Source organism: Ambystoma mexicanum, chromosome 11, assembly GCF_040938575.1.
Source record: "Ambystoma mexicanum isolate Mex_15411 chromosome 11, UKY_AmexF1_1, whole genome shotgun sequence".
NCBI classification, from domain to species: Eukaryota; Metazoa; Chordata; class Amphibia; order Caudata; family Ambystomatidae; genus Ambystoma; species Ambystoma mexicanum.
The window spans coordinates 759128173-759143900 of NC_090934.1; the positions used below are offsets into that span (position 1 = coordinate 759128173).

General features: G+C 43.5%; 1 protein-coding gene across 4 annotated transcripts in view; it reads left to right on the forward strand.

Moving 5' to 3' along the window:
* SBF2 (SET binding factor 2) overlaps positions 1–15728 on the forward strand; it is a 2983421-nt gene that overhangs the window by 816298 nt on the left and 2151395 nt on the right. The window lies entirely within an intron of this gene.

Sequence of the window (15728 nt, forward strand, 5' to 3'; positions counted from 1 at the left end):
TGGGGTTGCTGTGGTACTCTTGTGCAGAGGAGAATTGCCTAGCATTTCGGTGCTGGACTTCCCCTGGGCAGGACAAAGACTGATATGCGGGGAAACTTCTTCTCTGTGAAAAGAACAGTGAGCTAAATACTTGGTTGAGACTGTCCCAGGGGCCATCCACCCAAGAACAAGTCAATGGGCTGTGTTTGTGCTGGTAGAGTTTCCCAGAATCCCCCCCCCCCCTCTGTTTTTCAACATATAGTAGTCTACCCTTCTTCAGGCACGAACAGTGTTTACTTACAATTTGGTTTAGCAAGCCCAGGCTCCATTGCCTTAGGCCAGACGGGCTTCCACTGCACACATGTATAGCATAGCCACATTGATGCATCTCTCCTGGGTCAGGTGGAGAGTTGCCTATGCATTACATTCACTTGTCAGGACAAATATTGTACATGTTCCATTTAAAGTGTGTTAATAGCAATTAGTCTTTCGGATATATGTGTGAATGATATGTTACATATTATGTATATTTTTGTGACCTTTTTTATTTCTTACAATGCAGTGTAAAAAAGGTATGTGTGCCTATAGTGTTACTAACAAATCTTTGCTCCCTGAATCTTTTTCAGTGTTATATAACAGACTCTCAATTTAAAAGAAAATCAGTCTCTTTTTCTGGGTTTATTTTACAGGAATTAACATATGGTGTTGACCCACTGTTTCTATTGTTTGCACACTGATTGGCAGGGTTTCTTTTGGTTTTTGTTATAGTATTGGGCTAACATTTATCCCTGGCACTCAAATTGCCTCCTCCTTTCTGGTGAGTTTCACTTCACAGCACAAGTCTGCTATGCAAAAGGAAACATTTTCAAGAACTCTACATGGTCTTCCAAAATGGAAACGTTTGGCTGGAGGCGAAAGTGTGAATATATTTTTTTCATACAGGTGATGTGACTAATCCCAGGGTATCATCACTGCTTCCATAGGGGAGCCCCTTCCTATGAAGTTAGGGAGGTGAAGCTGCTACCTGATAGACCCCCTGTGGGTGGTACTCAGTTTGAGGATTTCCTGGGGAGGGAAACCCCCTTTGGGACCAGTGACGAATATTGTGGGAGAATGCAATATTCACCCAACACCTACAACTCTCCCTTACCCTCTTTCTCATTTCCCTCTCCATCCTTGCTCTGTGATCCCATGTAATAAGTAGGGAAAACTGACTCAAGGACGATTATGGAGGAGTTAAAAGATCAGCTATCAGCAACCACTGAGATGAGAAAGACGTGGACCAACAGGAGCGTTCTAGTTACAAGAGACCCAATGCAAATTCCCAAAGCATAAAAAAGGAGGAAGGACGCACAAGGAAGAGATCCTCCCTGGAGGCACTGCGAGGAGAGTGAGTCCAATGCTGTGCAGAGGAGACAAACCAAACTCTGTGATGCCAACCAGGAGGTTCGGGCGTCCGCACATGGTCCGCTATGGGAAGCAGAACAAATAGCACGGAAGAAGCAGTTTTGAGATGCCGTCAAGCCCCCTGCTGGGACAGAGGTGTGCAGAACTCTCCAGAAACAATGCTGCAGAGACGTGGCGTACAAACAAGGGAAACGGGGAGCTACAAGAAAGCTGTCAAGCACCTCCATCAACCCAGAAGCCAGCGAGATAGCCACGAAAAGGCTGAGAAGGTACTGGCGTTACCGGGGTACCAAGAGACACCGTCCTTAAAAGGACCTGGGCCCTGAACAAGCAACATCCTTACCTGGCCAAATATTAAAGCGAGTAAGCAACGAGAGTCCATGAGGGAAAGAAACCGGGTCGGGCACCCATAATTGAGAACCAAGAAAAGGCAATCTCCTTAATCCCTCCTACTCATGTCATTACCGGGCAGGTTTGTGAAGCAGGTCTGACGTCCACAGAGCCTGAGAAATGCCAGGGAAAGTGAGGCGTTCCCCCCACCAGTTGTCAGATTACCTGAGAAGGGGCTACCCTATGGTGAAAATAAATTATGGGCAACAAGGGATGTTGATATTTTTAATGTTGAAAATCACTGCTGAGAACTTTTGAGAACCTGAGACTTTGTTCTTTTGCCTTTGAAGGAGACTTGGGGAAGGGAGCCATTCCTTCAAGACAGTCTCTCATTGAAACCCTAGTTCGATGCCCAGAAGAAAGGCGGCATGCTTTTGGGTCAAGGACACTTGCCACTTTTTTAGTTTATTTGTAAGTGTAAGGGAAGGAAATAGTTTTGACACAGGACTGTGGACTTTTTGTTTTGGACATCCTGACTGATTCCTTAGTATTTTAGTTGAGGTAGGGAAACGCCTCTTAGAATTAGGGCAAAATGGGATTTCTTTTCATTTGTTCTTGCTGAATAAAAGTATTTGCCAACCAACATGCCACCACTGTGTCAGAGTCCTACTTCCACACCCTTACAGTGAATAGTAAGAAAATGTTGGCCACCACAGTGGTCTCTTGCCACTAGCTGTGAAACCAGGAAACCTTTTTTTAGGATCAGAGTTTAAGATTAGATGGAAGGCTTTACTTTGTGAATCGCCAAATCATCAATTAATTGTAAAGCTTTGATGTCTTGGTATCTTGGATAGTTCTTAGATGGAAGGTAAGAACATTCTTCAGTGAAGAGCTAGAGCAGAAAAGAATGGACGAATTGGCAACATTTGTAAAATCTCCAGACATTCAGACACATAATGAGTGTTTCTTTGGCAGTGGAAAGAGGGCCTCTTTCACAGAAGGCTTTTTGCATGACACCCACACATGATCAATGAGGGAGCCACAGTAGACTAATTTGTGCAAGTGTAATATGATATCTAAAAACACAATGAAATCCCCCCTTATGCACTCTATTGTGTACCCCTCCTTAAAACACCTTCAGCAGACCCTACCTGTCCAGCCAAGAACTGCCTTATCTCCATCACCCCCTTCCTGGGGAAACTGCTTGAGAAGTTGGACTTGCCCCTCTCACACAGAACTTGTTGTTGGTCTCCATGTCCATCAATCTGGATTCTGAGAATCCAGAGGCATGGAAACTGCTCTTCTGAACACCTCTGAAGACTGCTTGCATCCCTTGATTCCAGCTCCCCAGCCGTCCTTAACCTTATGGATCTCTCCTCTGCCTTTGACTCGGTCAACCACTCCTTCCTCAAACAATGGCTCCACAACGCCCTTGGTATCTTGGAGCGGGCACTGGACTGGCTGACCTCCTTCCTAACTGACGCTCCTTCCAAGTCATCCTGGGCACCCTATCCTCCACCTGTGGTGTTCCCCAGGGCTCTATCCTCTCACCTTGACACTTTAACATCTACCTTACTCAGCTGACACTCATCTCCTCCTTCTCCCCCAACTTCCAGTGTTATGCAGACAACACACAACTCGTATTTAAACTTCCTGCTGACCCTCTGGCACCTTCTGTCATCCCTGACTGCCTTTCTGCCATCCAGCGCTGGTGCACTTCCAATGATCTCTTCCTCATTGCCAGCAAAACAGAGATCCTTCCCATTGGGAACCCTCCTCCAGACTTCTTCCCTTCACTATGGAATTCCTCCATGTGCTCTCCTCCTGCTCCTTCGGAAGCCGGAAACCTTGGAGTCATATTCGACTCCTCTCTCTCCTTCCTCCCTCGCACTCAGGACATTGCCAAGAAGTCCCACTTTCAGCTCTTGCTTCTCAAAAGAATTCTACCTTTTATCTTCCCACAGAAGCTCAATGTTACCCGAGCCCTGGTTCTCTCTAGGCTTGGCTATTGCAATAGCCTCCTTCTGAATTTACCTTCTTCCATTCTGAGACCCCTCCAGCTAATCCAGAATAGGGCAGCAAGACTTATCCTTGGCCTCAAGCCCTTGGACTGCATCTCTGCTGCCCTAAAAAGTCTTCACTGGCTCCCGGTTGCTTCACAAATTAAATTCAAATCCCTCTATCATGCACAAGGCTGTCTAACGGCGGGGACCTCACTATCTGCAACTCTCTCTTACTATATATTACCCCTCTAGACCTCTGTGCTCCTCTGGCACCAGCTCTTTGTGTGTAAAGCGTTCAGCTAAACAGAGGGCAGGAGGTCAATCCCTTTCCTCAGCGGGCTCCCTTCTCTGGAACAGCCTCCCTCTCCCTATTCGTCTTGAGCACAACTTTCTTAAATTCCAGAAGCTCCTCAAGACTTTCCTCTTTACTTCCTCCTTCTCCGCATTCTCTCCTTTGCTAATCTTACAGTTGATTGTTTGGTGTCCAAGGCCCTTATGCATCCTCTGGTCCCTGACCTCCCACACCGAATCGCCCCCAGCTTCTGTCTATCCTCTGCACTTGCCTGGGCACACCCTCTAACCTGGAGGCTCACATTTACCATACATTGCACGTCACCGGTTGCTCTCCCTCAAGCACCCCCGTACCTATCCCATTCCCTCTCCCTCCTGTACTTGTACATTCTGAACACTCACAAGGCATAGTATGTTTGTTCCTCCCTCACTGTATTTAATATTTTGATGTATTATAATGCTTCTTATCCCCATGTTCCCTCCCTGTTGCCCTGTGTGCACTTTGAAACAGAATTCACTTGCTGTATAAGCGCCATACAAGCGAACCACAAATAAAATAAATGTCTGCGAACTACAGTCTGTATAGAGGCTGAAGCACAGAATTGGGTGAACGTTGGTAGGAGCCTTTCACATACTTGAATCTCAAGTTTGATAGCTGTAATTGCTTGAATCCTTTTGATAAAGTCCAAAATGTCTGCACATAAATGAAAAATCTGTTTAATGGAATAGTGCACCTGTCTTTGCTAGCAAGAGGGAGCCTGTGATTTTCACAAGGATGATTTCCTTAATGATGCAGTTGATCATTGAGCAGGATAGCAGGAGTCGTCTCTGAGGCTGCACCCAATTGTAACATTAGACTCCTCACATTTTTGCTCACACTTTTGCTTATATTTTATGTCCACACTCGTACACCATATTGATGATTTTGAGATGCCGATCTCATTTGTCACTAGATAAGATGTATATTTCACTGATGCCAATACATTTTGAAAGACTTCAGGTGAAACTTATGTTCGAAGTTGTTGTAAGAGACACACTGGCAAGAGCTATTACAAATTTGGTTGAACGACCGCCAATACTTTCCAGCATGTCCTGGGCAATTTAACGTGGATATTATAAATGCAAGTCAGAAAGTGTCTCACCCGCTAGCTCCGGGGATCTGTCATCCAGGTGTCCAGGACACGGCCATCGCTTTTGGATTCAGTTCCTGGGGGTGGACCAGTGCGGAAGCATCACCTGGATGGGGGTCTTCAGGGAGTGGGACACCGGACGGTGAGACGCAGTATCCCCTTCCTGGTAACACCTTTTCCCCATCCTACAAGGTAGGATACTTAGGAACTCGACCCCCCCCCCCTCTTTCTGACACAAACACTTCCTCACTGACCGCTCACTAAGAGAAAATGGAGTAACACCCGAGCCTTATACCTGACATGTCCCAACACAAGGGATCAGGCAGAGTCAGGCAATTACTGATAATTAGAAAAACTGTTGTTTTTCAAAATAGTTTTTATCAAAAAAAGATAATCTCAAAGAATGAGACATCACTAATATTTTCTTAGTGAAGAGTTTGCCACAATTCATTAATCAATCAGACCAAATTTGCCAATGCATTTTGGAAATAGATTTCCTTCATCAGGGCCAGTCATACATGTTCATAAATAAAGAAAACAGTTTGAATGTGTGCAAAATTACGTATTGGTGTCATACATCATCGTAGTAAGGTTGAAAACATACCATTCAGTTGTGGTTGCAGTAGTGGATGAGTAAAGTACGAAAAAATGAAAAATGGAAAAAACCAATCAGCTACTGTTCAATATAGGTAACTATTAATTAAATCAAATGGAGAGAACAAGTTACCTGTGATTGGTAAGTAGTATGCAGAGTGTGGCGAACTATGGTATGGCGGCCATGTGGTGACCGAACAAAACTGCCTGACAGGAATCAGCGCAGTGAAACAGCCTGCAATTTGATTGCTGAAAGCAGAAGGAACCCGTTATTAAGAACGGTTAAGATTCGTGATTGAAATTATTTAAAGGGTGTAGAGAGTCTTACCGTGCTAAACACGGGAGCGGAGCAGTTCTCCCATTGTCGGCATGTATCGCACTGAAGCTGTCGCATCGAAGCGTTGCTAAGGCAACGCTTCCTTTAAATGACACGTGACCGCATCGCGGCCCAAATGGGCGCGCCGGCGAGAACTGTCGCTGCAATCAGGCCAATGGGCTTGATATAGATAAATTTAGATATTTATCAGACCTCATGTGTATTAGTAAGGAATTGTAGAGTGATAAAAAATGAAAAACAAAAAATAATGATATAATAGAAATAGAAGAAATACTAGTTAAAAAAAAGTAAAGAGACTGTTCTAACAGTGTGGGATAACAAATATGGAAAATAGATATGGAAACAATACAGTGGTAAATGTATGTAAACAAATAAGGAACAGTGCTAATGATGTTAAACTATGCTGCCGTTGGTGTCGTCCTAGGGCGGCACCTTGGGTCCTAGACACAACGTCCAGGATGTGCAGCAAAAAATGTTAATAGTCAGGATAAGCAAATGTATCTATCTTACACAATAATGTACATTCCTGCTGTGATCGGTGTCATTGAAGGACGGCACCTTGGGTCCCAGACTAAGGGTCCAGGAAATACAGCAGGATGGCTGATAGGTCCGCAATATTTGGGCACTGAAAATACCATGTGGAAGTTAGTGATATCATCATGTGCAGTGTTATCTAGGAACATAGCAATCATAGCAGTAGAAATAACACAGGATCATAGAAAACAGTGATAATTGATTTCCTCATTGAGTCCATTAGGCGCTAAGCTGCCAAGTTTGTCTATCCAGAAGGTCTCTCTGCGGTTAAGCCGCTGACCCAAATCTTCATGTGGATTGTTTTTTGTTAGTACTTCCAAGATCACAAATCTTATCTGTCAGGTTATGTCCATTTTCAACCCAGTGGCGTGCTACGGCCGAGTTAATGTTTGCATTCCGAATGCAAGACCGGTGTTCATTCCACCGTGTCTTGGCCGTTCTTGTGGATTGACCCACATAGAATTTTCCACATGGGCATTTGATGCCATAAATAGTGTTAATACTGTCGCAGGTTCCATATGTTTTAAGGAGAATCTTCTTCCCTGTTCTGGAGTGGTTAATGGCATGGCCCTTGATTATTGAATTACAAAGCTGAATTGTCAGTAATTTTGAATTACTACATACCCACGCTGGGTTATATAGAGAGCGGCTGTGTGACAAGGTATTTCACTTGGTCTCTTGCTTCACATGTATTTTGAGTTTGGGTGTCTCCAAACTCGTCGCAGCCAGCTCCTTTTCAAGTATTTTGATACAAATGGTTTGAAAAAGCCTTCTTTCGTTTACTAATTCTGAATACTAGAGACACGTGGATTCACCATCAAGTGGTGCCCACTCACTTCACTTGTTAATTACTGATAATTACACACACACCTGACTTCCGTCACACTTCCCCACTTGGATAAAAGGCAGAGCATGAAAACACACCCTGAGCAAGGCAAAAAACACAAAGAAACAGCAGTTCCGAGATGGCAGTTTAATACAAGGAGAAAGGCGGCCAGACCACAGAGGGTTGCAAGGAGGGAAGTGCCTTTGACCTTGTCAGAGGAGAACCACTACTTTCAAGAGCCCTCGACAATAAGAAACATAAGACCCGGAATGAAAGCTGAAGAAAGGTGCATTGTGTGTCGAAGGTACCTGGGGCTCTCCCGAGTTGATAGCCAAGGCGGGGTGGAGCCATTGCGCTGTGGTACTGTCCTTGGCCCATAAAACAAAGCAGCACCAGTGAAGTCAGCATAGCCGGTGAGTCGGAGAGACTGAAAGCAAACCGGTCTATGTTAGAACCAAGGTTGCAAGCAGCAACTTTTATGAAGCAATCTGAAGAAACGGTGTGTGAATCGTATGTGACGAGCGACGTGAATATGATTGAACATCCAAGGAGTGAATTAACTTTTGCAGCCAAGATAGCTACCATATACAGAGTGGTCCGGCACCACATGAGTGCTCATTCAAAGGTCTCTGTTAGGGATCCAACTGAGAGGAGGCAAATGTGAATTTTGAAATCGAAGTGGTCCTGCAATGAGTCAAGCTAAATCCTGTGCACATTCGAAAGTCTTTGATAGCTAATACAAACTGCAATTGGTCCGAGCCCAGCTGAGGGAGACTAGTTGTGTAAGAGGATGGATCTGAGCCTGGCTAAGGGGGATCCAGGGTGAACCGTGCGTCACCCAAGAAAGGATATTCTCTGAACATTGAAGAAGGGGATCTGAACCCGAAAGAGGGGCATCCAAAGTAACAATTGTGGTATAAAAGATATCTGAGCCCGGCTGAGGGGGGGGATCCAGGGTGAAGAGTAAATTGCCTAACTTGAGTACTTGTAAGAGTAAAGGAACTTTTCATTTGTTTTGCCACATCAGGCCCTCTGCATCAAGAGACTTTGATAACTTAAGAGACTTGGGCCCATAAGTCCCTGATGCTGGTAATGGAACTGTGTCCTTAGTTTAGTTCAGTTTATTATTTGTATAGCGCCGCCAGGCCCTGGGGCATCCAGGCGCTTGGCATGGTTACAGAAGTAGCCAAGAGATTACATGTTCCATAGATAGACAGTAAAAGTTGTTGCAACATAATAAGAACGTTACTGATAGTATACACAGTTATCATACATTTGCAAGATTAGAGAATGTGCAAGATAAGCAGGCATTAATTACAGTAACTACAATAATAGGTTGGAATTCTGGGCTTCTTTGGCCCGTATCCAGTTTTTGGCATTGTGTCTGAATCTATGAAAGGAAGGATTGGATCTGAGATTAATAGGGAGAGAGTTCCACAATTTAGGGGCATCCACAGGGAAGCTTGTGCCGCCTGCTTTTTGGAGCTTGAATCTCGGGATGGTTAGGCAGTGTGATTGGGCAGATCTGGTTGGGCGGGTTGCAGTGTTGTGGTGTGTGAAATTATCTGAGAGATATCTAGGTGCGTGGTGGGTTAAGCATTTGTGAGTAAGAGAGAGTGTTTTATATTCAATCCTCTGTGGTATGGAGAGCCATTGACAGGATCGTCTGGCGTCCGAAATGTGTTAATGTTTGGGTATATTTAGTGCTGCTCTTAGTGCGTTATTCTGGATAACTTGCAACTTATTAATGTTCTTTTGGCTAGTACCCAAGTACAGGGCGTTGCAATAATCGACTTTAGATAGTACCAGTGCTCTTATTAGGGTGATGCAGTTGTTGGTCGAGAGGTAGGGTCTGCTGGCGTTGATGAGTTTGCAAGTGTAGGCGGAGGAAGATGAGATAGCATTGATTTGTCTTGTCAGAGTGAGAGAAGTCAAGGTAGATCCCAAGAGTTTGTACGCTGTTGGAGATGGTAATGTTGTTGCCGTCAATGGTGAAGGTCTGGTAAAGTTTGTCAAGGTTGTTGAGTCTGGATTTGGTGCCTAGGAGCAGGAGCACGGTCTTATCGTTGAGGCATAGGCCATGTTTGGCCATCCATTCTTGAATAATGGAGTAGATGTTGTTGAGTACTGTGTTGTCGGTGGCATAGTCTCCTGTTAGTGGTCTGTTAGTGGTATGAGTATTTGAGTGTCATCTGCATAGTAAGTGTAGATGACACCCAAGTGGTCCAGTATGTGGAAGATGGGTTTTGTAAAAACGTTGTAGAGCATGGGTGAGACACAGGAGCCTTGGGGGACGCCACATGTAACGGGGGCTGGTTCGGCAGCAGCTGTCGGGGCAAAGACCCTCATGGATCTATTGTTCAAGAAGGATTGAATCCAGGCATTAGCTTTGTCAGAGAAGTTGGCTGCTGAGGCTAGGTGTTTGCAAAGAATGTTGTGATTTACTAAATCAAAGGCAGCTGACAGGTCGAGGAGGAGAAGGAGGGCTAGCTTGCCGTTGTCTTTGAGGTTGTCCATTTGTGTCTTGAGATCTAGCAGGGCTGTCTCGGTGCCGTGTTTGGGCCGGAAGCCCGATTGTCTTAGCCCTACTAGGTTGTTTTTCCCTAGGTGGCTCTGGATTTGCAAGTAGGCAGGTCGGTCGAGGATTTTTAGGAGAAAGGGTACTGTGGTGATTGGTCTGTAATTAGAAGGGACGCTAGGGTTCAACGTGGGTATCTTGAGTAGAGGTAACACCCAGGAGTCTTTGAGGTTGTTGGGTACTATGCTGGAAGTGAAGGACGTGTTGATGAGAGATGTGATAAAAGGGGCAAGATGTTTGGCTGCGTCTTTGATGATTGGTGCAGGGCAGATGTCGCCTTGGCATTTGGAGGGTTTTAATGAATTGTTTATGTCTTCAACCTCGGTGATGCTGATGGTGGAGAATCAAATAAGTTATTTCCGTTCAGTTGTGAGTTGTGGATGGGAGCGAAGGGCTTGTCTGCGAGTGTGAGACTTTCTTTTTTAGCTCTATTTTAGTTTGTAGCATGGCAATTTTGCCTAGGAGTGCTTCTTGTATTTTGGTGCAGCAGGAGGTGTCTTTGGTACATGTGTCTGGGATGGGGTATGGGGGATTCGAGGTCTCTTAAATATATATTAAAGAGCTCTTTGGTATTGGATTTGGCATTGCAGATTCTTTCATTATACATGTTTTTTTTTTGTTTGGATGATAGCAGATTTGTATGTATTGGAGGCTATTGAATAGGATATTTTATTATTGGCGGATGGAGACTGTTTCCATGCTGATTCAGTTTGTCTCTTGATTTTACGGAGGGTTTTTAGTTCGGGAGTGAACCAAGCGTTGAGATGGGCTGGGCGTTTGGCTTTCCTTAGTTTGAGTGGTGCTACAGTGTCTATGGCTTTGAGAATAGTTGTATTATAGAGGTCTACTAGCTCGGTGGGGTTGGTGATGGCGGGTGAATAGCCGATGATGGGTTGGAGTAGAGGGAGGAATTTCTCTACCGTGATGTTTTTGCTATTTCTTGTACATGTGGGTGGGGCGTTGGGAGGGAGCATATTATTTTGTTTGTTTTTATTGATGGTGAAAGTGATCAGATGGTGGTCGGTCCAGGCGCATGTTGTGTTGGAGAGGATAGTGGTGGTACAATTTAGGACTGCTATCCAGTCAAGGGGGCCGCCTTTGTTGTGTGTGGGTAGAGTAATGCAATGGGCGAAGACTAGTTCAGAAATGGTGTTAGCGATGGTGCTTGCTTTGTCGTCCTTCATGTCATTGAGTCCGAGATTGAAATCGCCTAGGATCAGTACTCGAGAGTTTGGTTTGGTGTTGTTTGAGAGCAGGAGGGCTATATCGTCGTTAAATGAGGATATGTGACCAGGCGGTCTGTAGATGAGATGAATGGTAATTGTGCTTGTGTTAGTAGTGGCTAGTTTAATGGTAAGTAATTCTGCAGACGGGAGTGATTGGTTTTGTATGTGCCGTATGTTGAGGGAGCTTCTTGCAATAATGGCTACGCCGCCGCCTTTGGCTGTTTGTCTGTCTGTGTGCGGTATATGGTGTAGTCACTAGGGATGGCTAGCGCGAGGCCTGATGCTGCATGGAGCCAGGTCTCAGTGATGGCTATAAAGTCTAGTTCGTTGAGAGAGATGATGTCGGAAATGTCTAGTAGCGTTGATGAGTGCGCCTTTGATAGTATAAGTGGTAACTTGGTGAGGTTTGTTTTTGGGTGTGCGGGGGGAGGAGGTTTTGGAGTGAGTGGTCTGGTCGGATGATGCTAAAGGATGTGTGATGTGAGTAGACGTGGGGAAGGGAGGCCAACGGCTTGAACATGCTGACACATCATTTTGTGAATACTTCTTTCTCTTTCATGAACACTACCCTACACTATTTGTATTTAGCGGTAAGGATTGGCAATAGTTTTTTTTTTTTTTATTATAGGCCCTTTTATTTAGCCAAAACTCCACTAGGACTGCATTATTATTTGATGATCGTAGCTTGCTCCCATCTGTAGATTTAGGATTAGAATGAAGTTCATCACACCATGGTTAAAGTTCAATAAGCACCTTTGAACTGTGGTCACTTTTGTCTGTCTTACTATTGATGCCATGCCTTCCTTACAGTTGTCGGAACATTTTGAAAAAAGTAGCATTGATGAAAGCCTCTGAATTGTTTTTCAAACTTTGTTTTGCCATGTTTACATTTAAATGCAAATTGATGGGAAAGTATGAAGGTAATCGCGTTATGCATATGGTTACAGATTTTTTAAAAACTTAATTAAACGTTCTTTCCTCTGCCATCCAATTAGTTTCAACTGCTTTTTAATATCCTGCCCCTTCTGGGTGTGAATGATGCGTCTTAGTAAAGTGCATAAGTAAAGAGTTGTAGAATTGATCAGAATCTAATCTAACAATATAATGAAAGGCCAGACATTTGTTTGTCTGATGCAGTAGCTTCTCCTGTTGTCACCGCTAGGAGCTGTTGGCTTAGGATATATAGCAGTCCTACTGTGTCAATGGAAACCTGCACTTTTGTCCATGTACACAGGCCTGTACACCAGTATATTAAAAATAATGTTCTTCCTTCATGGTATTCTTCTAGTGCTTGCCTTTTTGTCCACTGCTTGCCCACTTGAAGCTGCTTCAAACTTGCTGAAAGCTATCTTCTTTTTCAGTGCCCATGCTTGTAGATACACAGGAAATCTTGTTTAACAGAATGTGTTTTAGACATTGGCAGGATCTATGTTGTACTTGTTTGCCTTTATTTCAATCTCTTGATTACAGCCTCTCTCCGCGAAATGACCACTCATCGCATGGCCTTTTAATTATGAGAGCTGTCTTTACACTGCTTTTATGAGCTTTCCCATTTGTAACTGTACTTGGCTGAGCCTCTAATGATGCGGTAGCTTTGTCCATTCCAACAGCTGCTTTTGATTCTACCCATTGCTCTTTAAAGCTCTTTAAAGAACATTATCATAAGTTCATGTTTTTATTTTTCAAATGCATTGTCTTGCTGAAATGTTTGCCATTTATTTGAAACTATTATTATCATATTGAGCTACAGAAGATTGTTTCTGGCCACCTCTTGTGGAATGCATATTTCTCTGCTGAATTTGCTTGGGTGAAATGTATTCCAGGACTTCATTGTTTATAGCCAAACATCCTGTTTCTTTATGGAACCCAAAGATAATACTTGCACATGTCACATTTCATGGCCATTAAACAAGAATTCAACACACATACTTTACTGTACGGAACGATAATTGTTCCGTCTGCCTTGAACTTTGCATCAAAGACAGGTTGGCCAACAGACCACGAAAACATGCATTGTTTACTCTGTGTCGCTGAACTTTAAGCCATTAGGGCTTTGATAGCCCCATTAGGCTTGACTCTAGGATCTTGGAGTTGCAGTAAAAAGCGTTCCATTCCATAACAGATGCAAATGTTATTTTGTCTGCATAGTTCACATTCAAAATGGATTTTTAAAACGTGTACTGTAGGCCCTGGTGCTTTTTGTATTGCTTCAGAATCCGTTGCTTCACAGAGGCAACTAAAGGACCCTTCATGGAGGAAACTAAAGTCCTAGGAAACTAAAGTCCTCTCTGCGCCGGTAGCACAATACCTCTCTAAGGAGGCAGCTTAAGGCCTCTCTGCAGAGGCAGCTAAAGGCTACTCCAGGTAGGCAGATTGAGATATACCAGGAGAGGTGGGGTTGAAAGCTTTAAAAAAAAAAATGGAAGCTTTTAAAAATAATACATTTAGATCTGTACCAGTGTGCATCATGATGAGTTCTGATTTCTTGGATAAAAAACTCATCCTTGGTTGATAATTTGCTTACGTGGGCAAGTCAACATTTCAGTCAGACCCCCAACCCTATGTAAGTTAGTTGCCCTGAAAATTGTGCAGATTAAGAAAGCATGGCTGCAACCTAAGCAAGCACAAGCCCTCACCTTATTTTAGGAATATATAATGTAGAAAAAGGTTTGGTCCAGTATGTCCGCTTGCCCATACGTCTACCAGAAATGTCGTCAGGCCTAGTACAGTAGTCGCTTCTCTGTTTCCATTTCCTTCCCAATCTCCCCCTCCGTTCCTTATAGCTCTTGCACTATCTGAAATCTCGTCAGGCCGAGTATGATAGTTAATTTCACATCCTTACTGTTCATGGCCTGTAAGAAGGTCATTGTATTTTCCCCTGTTCCCTCCCTTACCTTGAAGCGCTTTGAAACATATTGTCTATAGGCGCCATATAAATAATGTCCCCGGGAGGATAGCTCAGGGGCAACGTGCTCGCCTTGGAAGCAAGACGACACGGAGCACCACAGATTTGATCCCCGGGTCCCCGCTTAGAAACCTCAGGTTATTTATAACGCGCTTAATACCCAATCATATATCATATAAACTATCATATCAGATGAATGGTGTTACAGAAATGTTTGTCACTACAACACACATACACTATAGATTGATCAATGGCACCCAATCCTTCCATACACACTTGCTATCAGTGTGGAATTGGGTGCATTTAGAGAGGTATGCACAGCTGAAATGGGAGGGTTGGTTACCATAAACACCTAATTACTGTGCCCAGTTCTGGGAATGCCCTTCTCCAGGAGGTTATAAACCAATTGAAGAAATGCTTGAGGTGAATTAACAAAATAATACATGATTAAAGTCGCATTACTAGCGAAGAGGGTCACAAATATAAACATGTATTTTGTACATGTATACACTAAATGGGACCTGGAAGAAGGGGAGATTTGATAAAGAGATGCAATGTCCCAAAAAGTGAACAGACCCAACTCAGTATGCATTCTTTTATTACCTAAGGAATGCTAGAACCAGAGTGAACAATTAAAGAAAGGGGTACCTTAGGAGGAAGATAATTTTGTTGTGGTGGATGGAGGGCACAGATACTGAATTCATGGAATAATCTTTCAGTAACAGTTGTGGAGAGACCGACGGCTACTCAAGTGCCTGATCATCCTGTACCTGAGGGTCAACTTTAGGAGTAAGGTAAAAAGCAGAGCAATCTTGTGGCATTTCCCACATGAACAAAGTCGACCCAGATAATCCCAGACCTCTGTGCTCCATAACGGCATAAGCATAGGCAAACCTTATTTCTGGACCTCAGTGCTGTGATGTAAGTCATTTATAACGTGCCAATACACAAGTGTTTCTAGGCGTGCTACATGCTTCTCTGTTGTCTGCACAATATGTATTTTGGCAGGAAATATCCACTTAAACGTCCACTCAGATGCTTCTTAGCTGTAGATTTGTCCTTGCCTGTTTGCAAATCATCCATGTTTTTAAGGCCATTAAAAGCAGTAGTTGAACCCTTCCATTTCCTAAAATAGATAATCTTTTTGTACTCACCTTGTTATCCAGAAACCACTTCTCTATCCTCAACATCGGAGTGCCACAAAAGACAAATAACATACGTTTATTAAATCAGATTTGCTTTGAGCATTAATTGACTTTACACTTGTTTTGACAGCCCATCTGGTTTGTGGTGCTGTTGATAATCACAATATGATGAGAGACACAGATCTAGGGTAGTACAAATGTAAGTAACCAAATGTTCTCTTAATTCATGAGAATTTGTACATATACAACATACCTATTTATTTCAAATGACCGCTAGGCAAATACATAAGAACAGAGACATATAACCTGTAAAACCGTCAGGCCAATATTGTGCAGAAATAATGAAAAATGAAACAAAACTTGGACAATAGCAGTTGTCAAACCTATTATGAGGTTTGTGTAATAATTGTGTTAAGAATTTCTTTATAGATGTAGTTTGGGCA